The following is a 21550-nucleotide window of genomic DNA, read 5'->3' on the forward strand; positions in this document are numbered from 1 at the left end:
TCACCTTCCCCAGTTATGTTTTCCTCTCATTGCTCTTGCAACTACTTAGTTCAATGGTGGAGGTCAGGAGAGAGGCACCCCGCTCAATTCCCATGTCAACTAGCTTTGAGGATCCAGCTGCCTTTCACTGTGCCAGCCAACAAGTGCATGACTTGCCCAAGAACCCCCCAAGAATCTATGAAAAAAGTAAAGCAGTAATTTAAAGAAAAACAAAGTTGGCTCTCCTGGGGCTTGATCTTATGTTCTCTGAATTTGACCTTCTGTCCACTAATGCCTATGCAAAACCCCTTGACAATGAAATGTTTCTTCATAGGTAATTATTTAACTTTTATTACACAGGAATTCCTTTTCCTGTCAGATGGGGCTCGAGTGAGCTGAGCACAGCTCATGGCATCTCTAATGCCTTCCAACAGATAATCTCACAGAATGTGCATTTTCCCTTGACACAAGTTTCAAAACACAGCCAGAACTACCTCTCTAAAGATTTCCTATAGCCGATAGAGAGGTTGCAACTCCTCCAACAGGAGGAGTGGACAGAAATGCTACACATTTTTATGAAGTAGAGGATGAGATGAAAGAGAGAAAAGTTACTCTAAAAAACAAGGGGAAAGTAAGTGTGTGCTAGAAAGAAAGGAAAAAAAAAAAGAAAAAAAAAGCAGCAACACAAAACAAATATGCAATAAGTTAGTTCATTAGCAGATTTCTGAGAATAGGACACACGACAGGGATTTCTTCTGCTTGCATAAAAGCAGCAATCAGCACCCTGGCTTGGCCCATACAGTAGACAACCTCCTTAGCAGTTGGGCCCAGAGATCAAATCATCCTACAAATCTCAAGATCATCTTCTTCACCACAGCTGAGAGATCCTGATTCTGAATCTCTTGACCTCACATCTGCTGAGGATAGGCTTTATACCCCTGTGGCAGCACTGCGGCACACTGGTCATGGTCTCAGGTCCTGGTGCCCTGTGCCAATGGCTCACTGCATCAGCATGTTTCCATTCCAAAAGCAGAAACCAATGCAAAAACATGTGTCATGTTGCCAAAACTCACAGTTCAACCCCAAATCTCATGATCTGTTGAGCTTCAGATCCTCAAGTCAAGTCTTGTAGCTCCACCTGGAAAGAAATCCTTGTCCAAGAGCATCTCTTGCCGCACACCCATAGAAAGAGAAAAACAGTGCGTGTTTTCATTCAGCCCTACCAGAGAGCTCTCAGCCCTGCTGGTGAGAGCCATTGTGGAATGACTGCATTATAAAAGATGTTAAGACCTCTTCCAGACCATAAAATATGCAACAAAACAGAGTGCCAAATACCAGTCCTTTCCATGGCCTAAGACAAAGAGCCGCCCTGCAAAGCATTAATCCCTGCAGCTGCCTTGAACTATTCATGTCTCTCCGCTTTACGTAAGGAGTCATTCCATTCTGGCTACCGCTGACCCCGAAACAGAGATTTGCAAAGTCTTTAAAACAATTAAAGGTCATTCTGTGAACAGAGAATCCAAAGATTTGAATGGGAGACTGTGACTTCTTCATAGAGAAGGCCAAACTATTTATTTTCAGTGGAGAGTAAATTTACTGAAAAATGCAGTTATGAGTATTTCTCCCTCACACACATCAACACTCCTTTCTTTTATCTAATAGCTTTGTGGTTAGTACACTCGCTTAGACTATGAGAGACTCTGGTTCAATTTCCTTCTCTGCCCCGAGCGATGTGAATTCATGTCTCCCATCTTCCTGCCCCAAACCACCAGGCTACAAGATGTAGCTATACACTTACCAGTGCCCAGCAGCTTGGTCTGTTGAGGCCGCCTCTGCAGGAGCAGCATGGTATTCCTCACCTCCATGGATAAAGTTGCATGAAGGCGACCTGCAGGAAGCACAAAAGCAGAAATGTGGGAAACGTGTTGGGCAACCCGCTGAGCTCTGGGCAAAATTTACTCACTGTAAATAAGTGATTTTCTCTGACAGGTGACTTTCTTTTTCACTGACTTACTGAGGCTATTCTACTTTATATACATACATAAACACAAATAAGGGAAAAGCCAAGCACCTCATTTCCTTACCTACAGGCTACATGGTCTCTCCTTTGACCCCATGGAGTTTTAGGGTATTTCAGCATGAAAAGTTCTAGGAAGTAGATTAGAAGATCATCTGTTGAATATCTTATAGCTTTGAGGACAGGCTGATAGCCATAGAGGTGAGTTTTTGAAGCTAGACCTCAACCAGTGGAGGAGAAAATTGAATCTTAGTTGCTTTCACCATGGACAAATGCCCAAAGAGATGGGCCTTTAGATATAAGGCAAGTACCGCTTTTATGCTTTTTGTACAAAGGCCTGAAAATGAAATGTTTTGCTCTAAACCAAAAGAACATGTGGCTCGACCCAAGAATGCTTTTTAATTTGATGGGTTATTGAAAGAAAGCTAAAAGTTTTAAGCTTGGCTGGAGCAGAACCTAAATTTTTTACAAATGTTTGGTTCGGTAACTAAGGCACACAAACAAACAAACAAAGATCTGCTTCTCACAGCTCAACTTCTCCTCCCAGTACAGGGTCTCTCTCCAAACCACGAGCTTTCAGTGGTTACAAGATGCCACCTTTGGTGGTTTGCTCATTTGGCGTCTAAGAGATCTCTGCATAAAACCAACTGTAACGAATCCTCCCAGGTGACCAAAAGCCCATATTTCTGGTACTAAGAGCAATTCTGGTGGCACCTGATGACCAGGTATGCAAGAGCAAGACCTACTGCACCAGCAGCCGGTCCTCCAGCTCATTTATTATAACTCGGAGCTCTCTCCTCTCTTCTGTGCCACCACACACAACACAGGGCCAAGCAACTAGGCCCGTGCTTGATGGGTACAAGGTGAAACGAAGGGCTGTGATGTTGCACTTCAGTTAGGATTGGGCACTTAAAGAGCTGGACACCCCACAGTGTCCAGCTGGTACCTTTTAATGACCACTGAGCCTACTGCAAACAAAACCCCCCACTAAGAACTGGCAAGATTTAACTAATTCACCCTTCCTGTGAATTGCACCACATGTATAAACGAAGCCAATTTTGCAACACTCGGTATTTACGCATGGAGGCTCTGTGGCTCAGAAATGCTTGCGGCTTGCTTTCCGAAAATGCCAAACATCTGCCATTTCACCAAAGCCAGGACGAGTTGGGAGCTTCAGCCATCTCCTGGTCAACTGAAAAGCAGATCACCAGTGACCTCTGCAGAGTCCTACAGCATGTCATTAGTGCGGGTAGAAACAGGACGCACAGCTCCTGGCTGCCAGAAAATCACCCAAATCCAGAAAGGTCTTTCAGGCGTCAGAGGATTTTAAAATGAACCTTGAATAACAAAGCCTTCCACGCTTGTATTGTCCATGCTGTAGATGAGAACTTCTGGGCCAGGACTATGTCTTCTGGGAAATTATTCTTAAGAGGAAACAAAAATAAAGTTGCCTAATCAGTGGAGAGACTGATTTTCCTCCAACCACTCCAGCTCTCCTGAAGCCTGGCTGGAAATGGAGCTGTAAGAGCTCTGGTACCTTTACTTGCAAGTGTTCTGATGAGGTGCTACCAAATCCTGGCTCCCCACCACATCCCCCACCTGCTTTGCATGACAGCAAACCATCAGCTCACAGGATCCGAGAAGTTTAATGCACAGTGACTGAAATAACCTGCCTGTTTGACCCCAGATGCCTTGGACAATTAAGTATGTACTGGGACTGTTAGAGCTGCTGGATGCATGCAAACCAGTCTATATCGACCTGTCAGCTGTGAAAGCGTTTTCATTCCTAAATATGTGAATGAACTGGAAAAAAAGAATCATATCAGTGCTTTTTCAGTGATTACAATCCCTGGGACCTAAATTCTTGGGCTCCTGACAGCAAACTGAACACACTGGGAGAAATTCAGGTCTGTTGGTGAGAGCTCCTGCCTCCTATGGACCAGCTCCAATGTTCCACTGGATTAGAGAAGACATTGCACCAAACCACCCAAGATAGGAGCTATTAAAACCAGGCAGCTTCATGTGTAATTTCACTCAGCTGCAGCAGTCTATTAATAACATCCTACAAGGTAGTCTGGTCTTAGAAGGGGAGTCACATCACAGCACTATATGTCTATATATGTCTATATATGACATATACTATATGTCAGCAATCTGAAAAAGAACACCTTTTGGAGTCTTTTCCCAGCACTTTCCAAGGGTCATCAAAACAGGACTTTAAAAAGCAAAACAATGGATAAATTTTAAGGTGCACTAAAATAATAGAGTGGCAGATGCAGTGAAGTCTGTTTTCCTAAAGATTTGTGCAGTTTTCCCCTATGACCTCCCCTCTTCTCTGTAAGTTCCCAGTCCCATGCTGGAAAATACATCGTGCATGTTGAAAGGCAGAGAGGCAGAACAGAGGAGGAGGAGAAGAAGAAGGAGGAAATGGAGAGGAAGAAGGAGAGGAAGAAAGACCAAAGGTGGTACAAAACTGATCCAGGATACTCGGAAAGATCCCTGGGCTTTGACCTGGCTAGGGACTGAAAACCATGGGCACTGTGAGCTGGGACTGACTAGCACAAGCCTCCCGCAGAGCCTACTTGGGAGTGTGCACAATAGCATTACTGAAATCCCATGTCAGGGCACTGACCTGATGTCATTAATATCTCAGTGACTCGCACAACACCTCTGGTCCACTTGAATTTACAGGGACTTAGGCTTGAGCAGCGCTCAGCTACAACTCCAAACTCAAACAGTTAGGAAAGGCATTGGACCTAGGAAGTTCGAAATTGTGGATACCATCCTTTTCCTTACGTGAGCCCAAGAAAAGTGCAAATCTCCCATGCAAGGTGGAGGTGCTGCTTTCTATGTCTCAGTCTAAATCATTAGACAATTTTAAGACTAGAAGTTCACCCTTCCAACCATGGTAAAAGGGATAAAAGGGATGCTATGTGACAGCACTGAAAAGCTAGTGAGCTGTATACTCATTGAGAAGAAGCTTTGGTAAAGGCTCCCGATGGATGAGCTACATGATACATCTGCTTGAGGTGAAGGTTGATGGATGATTGACTGCCGGCTATGGGAAGGCAGGAAAAGAGTGGGGATGGTGCCCAGTGATGGAAGAGGAGCAGTGCAATATCCTGCTGTGAGCAGAAGGAGGCCCCAGAACAGGGAACGCCATCAGAGGAGTGAGGAGGAGTGGGATGAGGATGAAGGAAGTAAGGAACTGAAGACAACTAGCATCAAGCAAACAAGGAGGAAAGAACAAAAGTGTTAACTGAAAGGACCAGAGAGGGGAGAAAGAACAGCCCTTCCTCCTGTCATACACAGAATTACAGCTCCTTCCCACACATTTGTGGTTGGTACTGGAGGCACTGGGGAGAGGACCAGTTCTAAATGAGCAACAGGCTGGGGCCCTGAGGGAGCACAGGGCTGGCACAAGCCCAGCTGCAGAGCAGCCTTCTGCTTTGGCATTACAGGGGTGCTCCGCGGTTGCCCAGAGGCAGGATGCAGAGGGGCACGGGGTTTTCATGGGTTGTTTCTTTATGGGCTTCCAGTAGGCTTCTGTTTGCTGGAGAAAACTCAATGCCAGGAACATGCCCATTCATTTCCTGAGGCCCAATCTCCCAGCCTCAGAGGCACACCTTGGAGAAGGCTCCATGCTGCAGCCCAGGGACTGTCCTCTGCATGGGGACAGCATTGCTCTCCCCAGAGGAACATTTTACCCTCCACAACAGGAGCAATGTTGGCCTTTCTGCCACAGCCTCCTCCAAGGTCTTGAGCTGGGCAGGAGATCACAGTGGCCATTGCTCCATCTCCCAAGAGGAGGAAACCTCCTGCTTGCTGCCAGCTTTTCACGGTCTCACCGTAGGACTGGACTGATGGGATCATGATGGGGCATCAGTGAAACACAGGCCTGGGGACCTCTACGCCTCCCTCCTCAGGCAATTAACTGCTCTGATTACTCACTAATAATGAGCTGATGGTTGCAAACCCAACTGCATCACACGCTGAACAGTACCAGGAGCCCCAAGCACAGCGAAACCCGAGATCGCTCCCAAACACGGAGGGCTCCAAGCCCCGAGGAGCCCTGCTCAGCTTTTTTATCTTGTGCCGCAACATTTCGGCATTATTTTAAAAGTGTAATTGAATTTCAGTGCTCCGTGTGCGTGTGTGTGAAGAAAGGAAACGCTTCTCCCGAGATTTACGGCACGTCTGTTACTGTGTGGGCTGTTTTGACTCTGCGGCACGGCGGAGCCCATGCAAACCGCGCGCGCTTGGAACCCGTTCAAACTTTTACAGTCCTTCAAATTGGAGCTGGAGCCGGAGAGGAAATACTAAAATCCTGTATATACAACTTCTGTCTGTGAGGGGGAGAGAAATTCCATGAAAATTAAGAACTCAATGATGTATAAATTTATATTCTGTTTAAAGGGTGGGTTGGGTTTTTTTCTTCTTCTTTTCTTTTGGGGACTTTTTTCCCTTTTTTTTTTTTTAAAGAAACAATTGGGCTCTTATATAAGGAAACCTTGGATCTTTAAGTAATTTGGGATGTTGCGAACTGGTAAGGGAAGAGGGTTCAGCCATCCCATCAGCACAGGAGCCGCGTTTCATGAAGGTGATCCCGCTTCAATGTATGTCTCCTGAGGACACCCAGCCAAGCCTTTTTTAAGGGCATCTGCTGTGAGCAATTAAAGCCCATCTGCAATGAGCAACCTCCATGAATTGTCCTTCCTAAGCAGTCTTGGGGATGCTGTGGTCAACACAACCAGCACAGGCCCTGCCTGGCAGGCAAGGCCAGGCCTCAGAGACCCGCGGTTTTGCTCTGGGTGTAGAGGGAGGAAGGAGAGGATTAAAGATGCTTTTAGCACCCTCTGATGGCTGCACAGCCTTGCCCCAAAGAAGATTTCTGTAAGGAAAAATCTCCATCAACCTCCTCTCCAGTTTCCTGTTCTGTGGCACTGCCTGGCTGCAAAACCCAACCAGCATCTCACTGCTGCTGCTGAAACCTTCCCTATAAAACAGTGCAGCAAAACCTGCCTGGGGGCAGCAGGAGAGCCCAGCTGGCTTTTCGGAAAGGCGGGTGCTGCATCCCAACCCATGGGACTTCCCAAAAGGCCCTTGCTGGCTCCCGTGCACAGCTCTCATCCAGCAGGAAGCTGCCTGAACACGGACTATTCCCATCTTGTTTCCATTATATTTTTATGACTATCATGTGGACAGGAGGAAAAAGAAAAAAGGGGGAGGCAGGGTGGGGGGAAAACAAACAAGAGGAAAAGAGAAGCAGAACATCAAGTTCTGCCTTTGAGGAGGCAGCGGACAGAAATGCGCTGGTCAACTCCCTTGCACACACACTCAAAATCAGAGTGTGCAAAGACAGCCCCGAAAGAGACCCAGTGCTTCCCTCAAATGGAAGTGTAGGGGAGCCTTGACAGCCCTTCTTGCTGCAAGACCCCAGCCTCCCTCTCTGTCCCGGGGTTATTTGCTCTCTGTCTCACGTGTCAGGAGAAGGCCAGCCCTGGCGCCGGGCCGTGCCGGCTCTGCGAGGCCCAGCCGCTGGAGCAGGAGCCCCGGCATGGCCAGGGCACCGCTGCGGTGCTCACGGCTTTCCGCTACCTACCCAGCACGTCGTGGGTCATAGCGAAAGGCAGGGAACCCTTAGATGCTCACTTCAGAGCAGGATATTTTGGAGGTAAGAACACTGGAAATTGCCTTATATATGCATGCATGTGTATATATAAACTGAAAATTACACATTCTTGTATTCACGGGTAGAAAATTCCAGCTAAAAATGTAAAGGTCAGAGCAAGCCCACACCTTCCTCAAAGTCTAGGCAAGCAGATCCACACCAGCAGTGGTGCTAATGGCAAGAAGGAAGGTGAAGCTGAGGAATGCAGGAGATGGGGGACACATCAGCACAGACTTAGACCAGTTTAAAGGGCTGTAGATCGACCGTCTTCAGGCTCATCACGCTGGAGCAGCAGAGCTCCACATGAGTGTCCAAGCCACGCAGGTTTGGCCCCTCTGTGCTGAAGTCTCCATCTGTCTCTGCCCTCTCTCGTCTTGCTGAACGATGTCTGGAGCTTGTAGCAATGTGCACAGCTTGTGCCTGTGAAGAACAAGGCCGAGGGCTGGGTGGGCAGGTCCCGGGAACAGAGAGGGATAGGAAGGGCAAAATAGGGCTGCCACTTTCATGTGTAACATTTCAGTGCTGCTTTGATAGACATGAAAGTCTTCTGTCTTCACCAGAAGTTTCTGCAAAAGAAAAATCACTTTCAGGCAAGGACTCATTTTTTCCCTTCTTTCCACTGAGCGATGACAGATCTCGCTAAAGCCATGAGCATAGGTAGAGTAGGAGAACCACATAAATATAAGCTAAAATGCGCTATACTTCCCTCCCATGGAATACTGTCAGCCCTCATAAATCCTGCACTGTTAGCAGCTGGATCAGGGACGCACGGGGAACAATAAACAACGCGGGAAGCGATTACCAGTGCTGCCGGAGAAGCTCCTGGAATTCCCAAGAGCCGGATTCCCCACGGCACTGCGAGCCACGTGCAGGAGCAGCCCAGACCCCAGAGGGATTCAGGCTCAGTAAATGATGATGAGCAAGTAGAGAGGTGGAAGAGCTGAGACAGGGTCACGTAACACGTCAGGGGCAAAGGCTACATCTACATTCCTTGACACCCAGTCTGTAGACCTGGGTGCAGGCCAGAAAAAGGCAGTGATGGCCAGAAACTTCTCACTCCTGCACTTAGTGCTTCCTTTCACATCCACATGCTCCAGAAAGAGGACAAGACTGTGCATCTTTCTAAAAACTTGCAAGATACAGAGTGTACCATCTCTTCAGCTGAGTGACTGCTGCTGTAAGAAAAGACATCTCCAAAGAGACATCTCACAATCTGAGCTCCTGCAGACCATTCTTGTATCACCTCTAATTTCTTAGAGCAAAAGTCAAAGGATTGACTTTGGAGCCTCTCATCAGAGGGGTGTATATGACTCCTGAGCAATCAGCACATCTCTTCCCTGAATGGTTTGCAATTCTTTGGCATCTTTTTGGAAGCTGCTCAACAGCAGTGTGACTTAGATGTCACTCAGATGGTCTTTGACCAGATCTCTTGTGTCATCATGCTCCCGCATTGCCACCAAGGATGTTCCCATGGGGACTTCAGCTGTGTAAGTTTCCCAGTGGCTCCTCACTGCAACCATAGAGCCCGTCCTGTCACAAACACACTGGGAACGTACGGGTGCCAATCGCTGCTGTAAAACCAGCTGAAATGTGTTTAAGCATCTCTGCTTCCACAGTAGCAGTCCTCTAAGAAAGCTCATTTAGTCCATAGAATGAAAGCTGAGAGGGGACACGGGTGCTGCCTATAAATAAATCAGGGGCAAGCACCAGGGAGGCAGTGAAGCTATTGAAGCTAAAAGACAATGTTGGCACGAGAACAAGTGGGTATGGAAAGGCCAGGAATAAATTTAGGGTAGAAATTAAAAGAGAAGACAACCCTCTGAGAAGCTCTTTCCTGGAATAGCTTTCCAGTAAGGGCAACAGGAAACAAAATGCCTTGCAGAGGGATTTGGCTAAGCTAGCAAGGATGTGGGGTGGCTATACGACATTGCTGGGGTATGTCCATATGCCCCATGCCAGTGTATTGGACATATGCCCATATGCCAGCGGTTTGGACACCTATGCAAATACAGAGATTAGATTTGGCCTAAACTGTGTGACTACCTATCAGACTTGCCATGTTTGGTAAAGTAGCTAAGAGAACACATTATAAGTGTGTTTCTTTTTTTTCAGGAATTTAGCCATTTTTGTTACCTGTTTTGTGCTTGTGCCCACCAGGACTCTGTTAGGAGACACATTGACACTAACAGCATGTGGCCAGAGCTGGATTCACCACTGGCGTGTCCCAGACTAAGACGGAAGGGCAGTCATCTCGCTATCCCATTCTGCTCCCCATGGAGCTGACTCTTCTCTGGCACTTTGCTCTTTCCCCCTGCACTAGGCCTTGTTCTCCTTTCCTTGCAGAGCCTGCTGGAAAGAGAGAAGACAAGTAGAAACATTGAAATAAAGTGAGATGACACTTTCGCAATAGCATCTGTGCGAGAGTCTTGAAGAGTCTTTCCATGAAAAATCTCTGCACCTTTTGGCAATACCCTAGCATGGAGCAAAAAGAGAGCTTCTTCCCTTTGGAGTCAACTGAAAGGAAAGCCATAGCACAGTTCACAGCACTATATCATTTTTTTTTAATCCTCTTCATGCTATATAGAAGCTCTGGCTTAGCAGATGGAGATTTGCTGAACACCAGCCCCCACTAGAAGATGACACTTCTCAAAAAATTTTGGAAGTAGATTTACTGTTAGATATATGTGATATATATGGCACCATATACAGGTTCCCTGACATCACTGAGATAACCTAGATACACGTTAAATTACACAGATCACTAACTCAGATTCATTCTGAATATACTTCTAGGCTACATTATCCTTCACTTTTATTTTACTCAAGATGTATCACCCCAGTCATTCCAAACGAGGGCCAATAAAATCTTCCTGGCACAGCCTGTATCATATGTTCCCCGTATACTACATATTTAACAGAGAAAGTTCACCAGGGGTGTTCTAATTTGATTATATATATTTAAAAAAAAAGAAGAAAAAGAAGAAGAAATAAAGAAAGGAAAAGAAACCCACCTATAAAGCTAATTCAGGGCAGATGAGTAGGTGAGAGGCGTAATTGCTAAATGTATAATTCTTATTCCGCTATCAATCCTTCTGTACACTTAGGTTGAGTCATAAGGACGATTACCAAGAGTAGCACCTTATGTAAATCCCACATGCTCCCCTTCTGGCCCACTGTCTTCAAGTGCTTTTAGAATCTTTCTGGCTATCAGAAACTCTGAAAATATGAGCACTTATAGGAGATTTAGGAGGTCCTGGATAGGCAAGTGTCAGGGGAGGAGCCATTTCATGGAACCTTCTTGGTGCCTAAACAATCGTGAAAGGCTCCACCACAAACAGAGGGGCATTTAGGAGGGAAAAAATGAATTGAAGTCAGTTTAACCATGGAGAGACAAGCCTTCTTGCAGTTGTGTAATAAGCAACCATGCAACAGCCTGTGTATTACAAACCTAATATCTCCTCCAGGAACACATTCACCTCAGATGCACTTGGCTTGCAGACTTCAGGAACAGGTTCCCACTCACCCCAAGGGAGGTGAAGGCAGGGGACAATTGAGAGTCCTCCCTGCTCTGGGTGGCTCAGAGAAACCTTCCCACTCACTCCATGCCCTGAGTAAGACCAGCACAAACTCAGGAGCTAACCCCACAGTTGTGAATTGGGACCAGCTTCCCATTCCAGCACACAGCACTCTTACATTTTTGTTTCAGAATGGAACGGTGTTAAGGAGGGCTTTGGGAAGTGGAACAAGAAATGACGTTTTCTTTCTCTCTCTCTCTCTTTTTTTTTTTTTCCTTTTCTATCCATCACTTTTCCTCAAGACCCTGATTCTCAGGACATCCAGCCTGACAAAACACATCTGGCCCATTCAGGCTCAAAATGAAGTGACATCTTCAGGGTTTTCAGGCAGAAATTCACTGGAAGGGCAAGGGAAGGGGTTTTGTCCCCCAAGATGAGAAGTTGTGAGGGAAACCTGGGTGCTGGGTGCAAAGGTAAGAACAAAATTTTGGCTTCTCAACTCTTTTGAGGAGTAGGACAAGCCCAAGACAAATTTTCCTTCTTATGTCTCATATCATTTGTAGAAGTTAACAGTAGTGTCAAGAACAAATGAGCCAAGAAACCTTACAGCAAGGGCAAAAGACAGGGAAGATAGAGAAGCAGCATTTCTGAAACTTATGAATTCCCTGCAAGCCTTTGCTCTCTCCATATTCATCTAAAACACCTATTTTTTCAGCTCCTTGTTACAATACAAAAAGAGAACAGCCTCCCTTTGCTCACAAGGGAACCACAAGAACATGAGATGCTTAAATATTCTGGCACTGGAGCATCTCCTAAGTGCCTTAGCAAAAACTCTCCCTCCATATCCTCCCACAGAGGATGATGAACTCCAGCTCTGTCTGCCTAACTGCCTCAGAGGTGATGCCTCCAGGTCTCCCTACACCTGTAAGCAAAGGTGCGTGGGAGGAATACAACTACAGGTCAACAGACCTCTATTCCCAAAGACATTTCTCTATGATCACCTCACTGCCACTGTGTAGCTCCTCTGCAGGGACCTCGGTAGATGGTTTTTGCCACATCTTTAAGCATTCATCTTGGGAGCTATTTGAAGACTTGCAAGTCTCTAAATTTCAATCTCTATTTCCTTGCTTATCTTTCACATCCAGGGAAAGAAGCATTCCACCCAGAGACCTAATAACAGTGACCAATAACTGTAACTTTTGCCATTTCACCCCTATTCGAAACATGCAACCAGGCAGTTATGATTGCCTTGTAAGAGTGACCCTGATAGGTTACAGATTGCTTCACATATGAGGCATATGTGCATATGGCTTGGCATAGCTTTCCTCCCAGCCTTCATGAAGGAAATTTTATGCTTCATACTTTTTTTCCCCACCAAAAATTTGTTTTTGAACATCCAAATTCTCACTAGTAAAATTTGTCTGATGTTGGGATATGAAAATCACAGATGTTGGCTAAAAAGTGGTCACAGAGACTGGAAAGTTTCTATAGACCTTGTAAAACTTCATAGACTCCAATGATTGGCGCTATGACCATATAAGTTTCTTTTGGGGTAGCCTTCGACTGAACCAGGAATTTGGTTGACTGTTGCTCAAAGGATTCAGTTCACAGTGAAGACCGTTGCCTTGGAAAATACTTCACCACTTGAGATTAATTTCAAGAAGGTGGCTCTGATGGAAGTATTTGTTGTGCGCACAGACTGTAGAAACAGCGGGTGTTGCAGCAACAGCGTTGTCACAGCAATGCATGTCCCAATGCGGCGCGACGAGGGCTCCTCCATCAGCCTTGGTCTCTGATCCCTCAGCACTGGAGGATAGAGGCTTCATGTTGGTCCCTTGCAGAGCATTGTCAGCTTGTTTTAGTACTTAAAAACTCGCCACCGTTTTCCTCAAAAAAGGAGGTTCCTTCTCTTCCCTTTTGAGACCAAGAGAGGAACCCACCCTAGAGCAGCCACCTGAGAGCCTGCAGCAACGGAAGACGTCATCACAGCTACAGTTTCCAGCACAACAAAAATAACATCAAGACTATCAGCCTATTTCAGGACCATTCTCTCATGCGGTGCTACCCAGCCAAACTATTCTGGGCTGTTACTGTACTTGCTGATAGACACTGTATGCGTGTGCCCAACATACTGTACATTCCCTTGTAAGGGATTGCCCCATTCCCTGCTCTGCTCAGAGTTTTCATCTGGCTCTTTGCCTCACACCTGCTAACTGGAAGTCTTGAAAACCTGCTCCAGAGGCTCCCCTGGGAGCTCCCTGGTGGCCTAGGAGGGCTTCAAATCGAATGGGATGTTCCCAAGGCAGAGGCAAGTTCATACATCACCACGTGTGAGCTCTCCAGCTCAAGGCCTGAGCTCTTGCCTTGTATAGCATCATGTAAGCCAGGCGTGTGCTTCTTGTTAGGAGGCCTCCTGAAACATATGCCTGCATTTAATAGATCTTCTGCCATCAACTATGGCCTGGGACCAAGATGCAGGAGGAGGAGGGAGATGGACATGATTGCTGGGACTGAGGTGGGGTTCACCCCTCGGGTCTACGTCAGAACACCTGGAGCTGGAGCTTCGCTCAGGATTTATCGTCGCTGAGCTCAGCAGGTCGTAATGGCCAACTCAACTTTTATGAGGTTCCTAGGCGCCCTCGGATCATCAACAGGCTGTGCTTGTGTAACACCTTCTGCAGTGGGATTCTGGGCCGCACCAAGGGCTGCAGGAATGAGTAATGCGAATGAGACAACCTTGGAACAGAAAGATAGAGAAACCCATGAACCCAGCAGTTTCTAAGTTAAAGGGAAAAGTTTTAAATCTTGACACAGAGCACTACAGGCCTGAATTCATCCCGTCCAGCTGTAGGCATTTTAACAGGATGCCTAGACAGAGCCTCGCTGCTCTAGGGTTTCTTTACAGTCTGTGGAGACAGGCAGGCTCTTCCAGAAGACAGTTCAAATCCTAGGTCTAGCACAGCTTTTCCCTCTTTCCATTGACCCTCCTCCATTTTCCAGAGGGGAAATTAGGCCAGCTGCACTTTCAAATTAGGCACCTGGGTTAACAAGGTGAACCTAGGCCAAAACCTTTGTGGTGTATCACCAAAGCAAGCCGAGCAGGACGTGCTCCTGCACACCCCATGCCCGTAACACGTTCATTCCAATGTTCGCCAGTACAGGCCTACAAGAAACCCCTCCAGATCAGACATGAGCACGGGGTCTTCACAGCCAACTGACTGTGGGATCTCTCTGCCGACATTTGCAGCGATAACTGAAAATTGCTGCCATGGAAGGGGCAAATCCTTCATTTTGAGAGCTCTGCCCCAGCAGCTTGACTGAGAACACCTAGAGACAAGTAAACTGTGGATAGATGTTGGCTTGCAAACCAACAAGCTGGCTCTGAACTTTCTTTGGGGAATGGAGCAGCCCCTTCCAAGTAAGTTCAAAACAATATGCCTGGTAACACAAAACTGGATATTTATTTCCCTACCTGTCTTTTGCCCCAGTGAGGGCACAGGATAGTATTTCAGCTATCCTCATCCTCACCATGGTCCCTTTAAAATCTGCCCAAATACAGGGCTACTCTCACTCCTTCAGCCTTTTTGATGCTTTTCTTTACAAGAAAATGTTTAAATAACAGATCTAAAAATAAGCACAGTTCTTACTGTGAAATAAGTTAAAGAACAGCACAAGCAGCGGGAGAGGCACCCTAAAAACATCACTACCCACAACCACTCTCCTCACAAAAATTTCCAAGCCTGTTTTGGTCGCAGGCACTTTTCACACTGCACACAAACGGACACGGCGTTATTAAACCCTTGGGTTTGGTTTGGAAATCTATCCCTCATTAGCACCGAGCATGGAGGTCTCGACAACTCGTGTCATGGAAGACGCCGACCACCTGTCGAGCGGCTGCAGCTTGTGGCAGCGACTGATGGGGCCGTGCACAGAGGCGACCTTGTGGCAAAAAACGCTTCTCACTGCTCTATCGACCCGCAGCCACCTCGCGCTCGCCTCACACGAGCATCCTGTGTGACTAACAGAGGTGCGAGCGGGACATTTTATGCCCAAGAGCCTCTCACTTGCTGCAGAACCTCCTTCGCACTTGCTCGTCAGGGTACGGCACTCAGGACAGCTAGCTTGCAAAGCCACCTGCACTGACACTTTTTGGCAGCGGCACGTCTCTCCCATGTCCACGATACCACTTCCCCACGTGCACAACCTCCAGCACCATCAGGTGCTTGCAGAGTATCAGCCAGGCAGCTGCTGCCTCCCCAGCACACACTCCGGCGCGCTGCTCTGCAGAATCTGGCAGCGCGGCCCTTGAGCCATCAGATAAGCCTGCTGCGGGAGCCAACTCCTCAGCAACGCTCCTGGCCTGCAGCTGAGGCAGTTCCTGCAGTAGCCCAGCCTGATAAAACTGCTGCTAGATTCCTCCCTTTTTGGCTGAGGATTTAATTTGAGATCTCTTATCCCACTGTGAACTGCCCCAGCCTTCCAACATGTTCTTCTCTGAGCAGCCTTCCCGTCTTGCACTGCCAGTCTTCGCACATCTGGAGTCCAGACCTCACTGTCGCTGACCCAGGGCTCACCATAGCTCTTCTCCAGCTCAAAATTAAACACATGTAGTTGATCTGATTGCAGCATAACCCCTCTGCCAGGTGTTGTCAGCATCCCCCAAAGCTGAGTCCAACAGCTCACACTTTCTTTTAAAACAACTACAAAAAAAAAAAAAAAAGCCCAAGGTCCCCATATGGGATTTCTAGGACCCCAAAAAACTCCACCAAGCATCCTCAGGAATCAATGCTGCCTCTTTCTCCTACTCCGGGGTAAAACAATGGAAAACCTATCATCCTGTTCCTTGTTTCTCCCTAAGGTGGGAAAAGCAAGAAACAACAAAAATAGAGTTCAGAAATGAAGCGTAACGATGCCCCTGGAGAATCACTAGCAGTCACTGGTTAACTCCCCGCTGATGGGAAGCCTCCATAGGCTAACACGTCTCTTCAGGCAATTTCTCTTCCCAGGTATGTGAGCCCGTGCAGCACCTGCAGTCACTGAGCAATGAAGACCAGGACACACATCCCAGCTGCCTCTCGTCCTGTAAGTGCATCCCCCTCTTCTGCTTTATTCAGCAACTGGGAAAGAGGAGCTTCAGGAAGCTCTGCTCTTGGCTTATATGGGTTCTCTCCTGTCCATATGACACTCTGCCCAGAGCCATCACGGGGGCCTCTTGTACCCATAGACCCTTAGGATTGCAGAGGACCCACCAAAAATGACAAGGATCCATGTTGCCCAGGCTCTTCAATACAGAAGCTTTCTCCTGCACAACCAGCCTGGAATTTATCTGTAGCTTCTGGTGATCTATCAGGTATTACTGGGGAAAATAAGAAATCAAGTGAAATTCTGTCAAACAAAGTGCCTTCTGTTGCCTGATGGAGCCCGTTCCCATCCACACCTATAGCTCATTCAAATGAAGAAGCCTGCCAGTTGCAGATGGAGACTCCTCCATCTTCTACTCTGAATCATCAGGACATAGACTAGCAAGAGCATGGCCCACAAGGAGAGGTCTGGAGGAAACAAGGACTAGGCAGATATTTCCCTTTCGGAAGGCAGCCAGTGATAAGTAAAAGCAACTGGTACTTTATGGAAATTCGGGCTGCCATCTAGCAACTCTTGCAACAGCTGGTGAGGGCCAGCTGCTGTCAGCTTGGTGCTACCAAGGAAGGAACAGGCTCAGAGAGCTCTGAACTCCTCCTTCTAAATAGCTTGCTTCCCTCTAGCATTCCCTAACCTGACCATTGCTACATTAAAAAAGTGAATAATATATATATTTTTTTTCTCTAAGCTCAAATACAAGGGTCACATCAGTCCCCCTGGGCACTGTCGCAAGCATCAGGACCGTGCCCTGTCTGTATGCTGCTCCCTCTCAGCGGGCTCACAGCATGTTTCACATGTCGACAAGATGGGCTTCAAGTTTTTGGAGTTTCTGGGTGCCAGAATGACAGCGCGAAAGAATGACATCTTCTGTTGCTGGAATGGGCATTTGTTCAACACTGACTCAGGAGAGGAAAATGCCACTTAACCTCCAATACTCATTTCCCAACAACGCAGAGAGCTTGGAGGTCTCCCATCTAAATGCTAAACAGGCCTGTTCTTGTGAGGTCTCCAACACTACCAGCAATAGTCTCCATATAAGAAGGACGCCACAATGTTCAGGGCACATGGGGAGACGGTCAATTCATAGAGAGGTCCTCCTGGATTTTTAATGGGCTAATACTGAATGTTTTATATGAGCCCCCCTGCTTTGAATTTCACAGAGCAGTGGGTCTCTTTCCTTTTGAGTACAAACAGGTTTTGGTTAAATGCCTTCATTTTTGGGTGTGAAACTTTGAGGGATGGAGTCTATGACCAGCACAGAAATGAGAGGGGGAAAAGGGTGTCTAGTAAAAAGAAAAAAGAAATTACTACCTTTGTGCACAGTTTAGGGCAGAGGTTTTCTGCTGGCATCACCTCCTGAGGTCTCTGTCTGCAAGCAGATCTCGGTGTACTTGTGCATGTAAAAACCTATGGTCAGAAAAAGCCTTTGGGATTTCATATAGGGCTTTTTTTTTTTTTTCTGGCCTCCACAGAAACATTCACTCAAAATAAACTATGTCAAAGACAAATGCTCCCTGACTAAGAATTGTGCAAGAATTAGCATCCTGCAGGGACTCCTTTAACCCACCCCCATCCTCCTAAAGACCCACACGGAGCTCGGATTTTATGGGCCGTGCTGCAGGCAGTCTGCTCATCAGCTGGGGAAAGGAGAAACCTTGGTCCTGCCAGCTTCTGAGCAGCCCGGCCAGACCCGGCCAAGCATTTAAGAACGCAGCTCATGCTGCAGCTTAACCGGCTCGGAGCGAAGCAGCGCGGGGAGCCACGCGCCGTGTCCCTGTGTGTCACTGCCCTCTGCCGGGCACGGCGACCTCGCCGGGATGCCGCGCGGGTCCAGCGTGTCCCATCGCCACCCGGTTTGGGCTGGAGATGGCTGTGGAGCACGGAAGGGAGCAAACGAGGCGCTGCGCGCATGGAAGCTTTCCTACGGGAGCTTTAGACCCCATGTGGAAACGGCAAAATGCAAAGACAAGCAGGAGAGCGGGATGCACGATGCCAGCACATCCGTGCGCACATAAAGACATAGCCAATGTGGAGGCCTGTGACACCTACCAAAGAAAAATGTACAGCTTAGGCTAAATAATATTAACTTGCTTAGAAGCGCAGTTTACCCATACTAAATTATAGCAATTAGTGGCAGCATTCAAGTGCTTGCAACGCTGCGATGGTGCAGCCCGACACTGTTAGGGATGGGAGCAGCGGGATCCCCAGGAAGGCAAATGAAGACAATGTAGCTGCTCTGCAGAGGCATCCAGCTAGCCAAAGTTACTACTCAGAAGCCGAGAAAAACACAAGGGGCTGCAAGCAGGCAGGATGTCCTCCAGAATCCACGTGCAGGACAACCGGCAAGATGAAAGCAAACAAGGTAAGCAGTACCCGGAGCACAGGAGGACCATTCTCCTTTGGAGAGGGAGGTAGAGCAACAGCATAAAAACAGCAGGCATAAATGAAGAAAACCAGGGAAGGAAGAGCATGAGCCCACTTTGGTTCCAAATTCTCTCCTCAAGATTTCCAGCCCCATCACCTTGACCTTGGAGGAGCCACCAAGGCCAACAGCAATCAGTGCTAACTATGCAGCATCAGCTGATACCACATCCTCAGCACTAATTTCAAAAGTGATTGCTAAAGCCTAAGAGCCTTGTGTGTGCAGCAATGATGATTAACATCGTGTAAGAATTGCCCATTAGGAAGAATTGTGCTGCTAATTAATTAATTTAGTAAAGCTTAGTTTTACTCCCATCACAGCAATCCCCAATTCTGTGATGGAGGGATCGAGGGAGGGATGGATTCACATGCAACCCAGTGCTCTGCTGCTTGAGAACTAGTGTGTCTGGGGCATTTCACCACATGCCAGCTGGGTGTTTAGGTAACCAAAGCCTCTCCCCAGGGCAAGGTGACCACCACAGGACTCCCTCAGAGGATGGCGGCTGTGGGTTTTACTCCTCACGTTGTTCACCTGTGTTGTCTGCATGGCTCTGCCCCCTTCCATGGTTTTATTTGTACCAGGGAGCGCCGCTGTTGTTATAGGGACAATTTCCTCTGTGGAAATTGGTCGGGAGGGTCTACGCGCGCCAGAACCGAAGCCGTGTTCTCCAGTGACATTCCCAGAGCCAGGATGGTTTATCCTTTGCCTTCCAGAGGCCAGGTTCTTTTGCAGCATACAGCAATAGAAATAAGAAAATGAGGAGACAGATACAGGGGAATTACCTCCCATGAGAGTCTCCTCCTAATCTCTAAGCATTAGGGAAACATTTAAAAGGCCTGGAAGCAGGAGGTTTCAGATCCATTCCCAAACCTGTTAGCATAATCCCTTACAGGTCGGGACTAGTATTATCATGGATAAAAACCTCTGACCTCCTTTTGAATTTGCTCAAGTGCCTGGCTTCAGCTATATCCTGCAGCAACAAGTTCCAAGGAACAACTGCACTTTTCCGTGAGGAAACTGTGTTCAGATGCCCACAGAATGAGGTATGTAACATAAAGAACATATAATACAATCACATAGAACTGTGGAAGATCCTTACTTTGGATAGTGCTAGATCATCTTGGAAAGAAAAGCCTTGATAGTGAGGCCCGGTCTTGTTTTTTTTTTCCTGATTTCTGTAGTTCTCTAAACAGAAAGTCTGGGAAACACTTCCACTGACAGAGAAACCAACAGCTTTGCAGCTTTTCGTCCTTCTTCTTTTCCTATGGACGGCAGCTCTTTCAGCATTAAGATCCAGGATCTAAAGGTCACGAAGTTGGGTGGCAAGCAATGGAAAGCCTATCGGAGGGTGTGAAGGAAAAGAAACACATTCACACAAGCAAATCTGGCATCAGCAGAAGCAGTAAATGAGACAGAAGAAAAAAAAAAGAAAGGTTTCCTAGGTTTCCTCTCACTCAGGGGGAAAGAAAAGCACCAGAGCTATCCCAACAACTTTTATGGGACACAGTCTCTCAGCCAAACTTAGAATCTCCTGGCTCCTAGTAACGACTTTATGAGGTTCTCCCCAACACGCTCTCTAAAATAGCCTGCTTCAAACACTTCCCTTGTCACTTTTGATTTATACCCTTACGCTTTGTCTGCTGGAAGAAAAATGGAGCCAACTGCAAGCGAGGCACTTCAAGGAGAGCGCGGCTGCGAGCAGGGCTGCCTTCCTCGTGCTCTTTCCAAAGCGCTTGGAAAGGCCAGCAGCACCCGCTACGTAATCACAGCAGCAGGAGCCCGGACCAGAAACCAATGGCTTCTGCCATGGAGCAAAAGCAGCAGGAGAGACAGCAGAAGGAGAGCAGGCTCCTTCCATGCACTTCCAGCCCAAAGTACCGGGAATGTATCAGGGAATGCAAATCAGGCCAATTTACATTCCCTGATGCCAGCACAAGGCTGCTTGCTAGAAAGGAAGCCATAAACTCCCCCAGTCTCTCTGACCCGCAAAGATCCCCTATAGCAATTTCAAGCATAATCTCTTCAAGCAAAATAAAGAATGCCATGAATCATTCTCCGCATCCTTTAAGTGAAGCTCTTCCAAAAGCAGTAGCTCACGTGGCCCTTTAAACTCAAGGCATAAGACACACTGAACTAACTTAGCAGCAAAGACTCGGAAATTTTAAACAGCTTAAGGCCAAAAAGGATATTAAACTATTATGCCTGGCATTCAGTATTTCACAGGCTGTTAAGCTTCCCCTGGGTATTCCACTGAGGCTTCATCATTCAACACATTTAGAAGGTACCAAAAGACACCTGTCTCCAAGGCTTAGTCAGTGCTGAAACAGCTCCAGTAGCTTAAAAGCTCCCTTCAGCTCTGCCAGATGTTGCAGTCCCCGCACGGACCCAGCAGGCAGACGGCACACGTGCTCCTCGCCCTTCCCTCCGCCCGGCCCGGCGGCCGACGTTGCGCTCGAGCAGATGAGGAGCGACCGTGCGACGCCTCCCCCGAGGTCTGCGGCGGAAGCCACCGCCTCGGGCGGCAAACAGCTGCGGGACACGGGCTCTCCAGGACACCACAGCTGCTCCAGCAGCAAACACCCAGCATTGCCAGAGGTCACCAGTGACGTCTGCACTGGCAGCTTAAAAGGCCATTTTTCTCTCTACTTCATGTGCTCCCTATAGTGGTCGCTATATGAAATGGTTCAGTGGCCTCCATCCACAGAGATGTTTCCATGTTACAAAACTGAGGATTAACTGCCAATTAATGGCAGGTTCAGCAAAGGTAACAGGCGAAATATCCCATATCTTTGAAAGATGCCCAGTGC

Source organism: Tinamus guttatus, unplaced genomic scaffold, assembly GCF_059628265.1.
Source record: "Tinamus guttatus ecotype Peru unplaced genomic scaffold, ASM5962826v1 Tinamus_guttatus_pri_ptg000218l, whole genome shotgun sequence".
In the NCBI taxonomy this organism is placed as follows: domain Eukaryota; kingdom Metazoa; phylum Chordata; class Aves; order Tinamiformes; family Tinamidae; genus Tinamus; species Tinamus guttatus.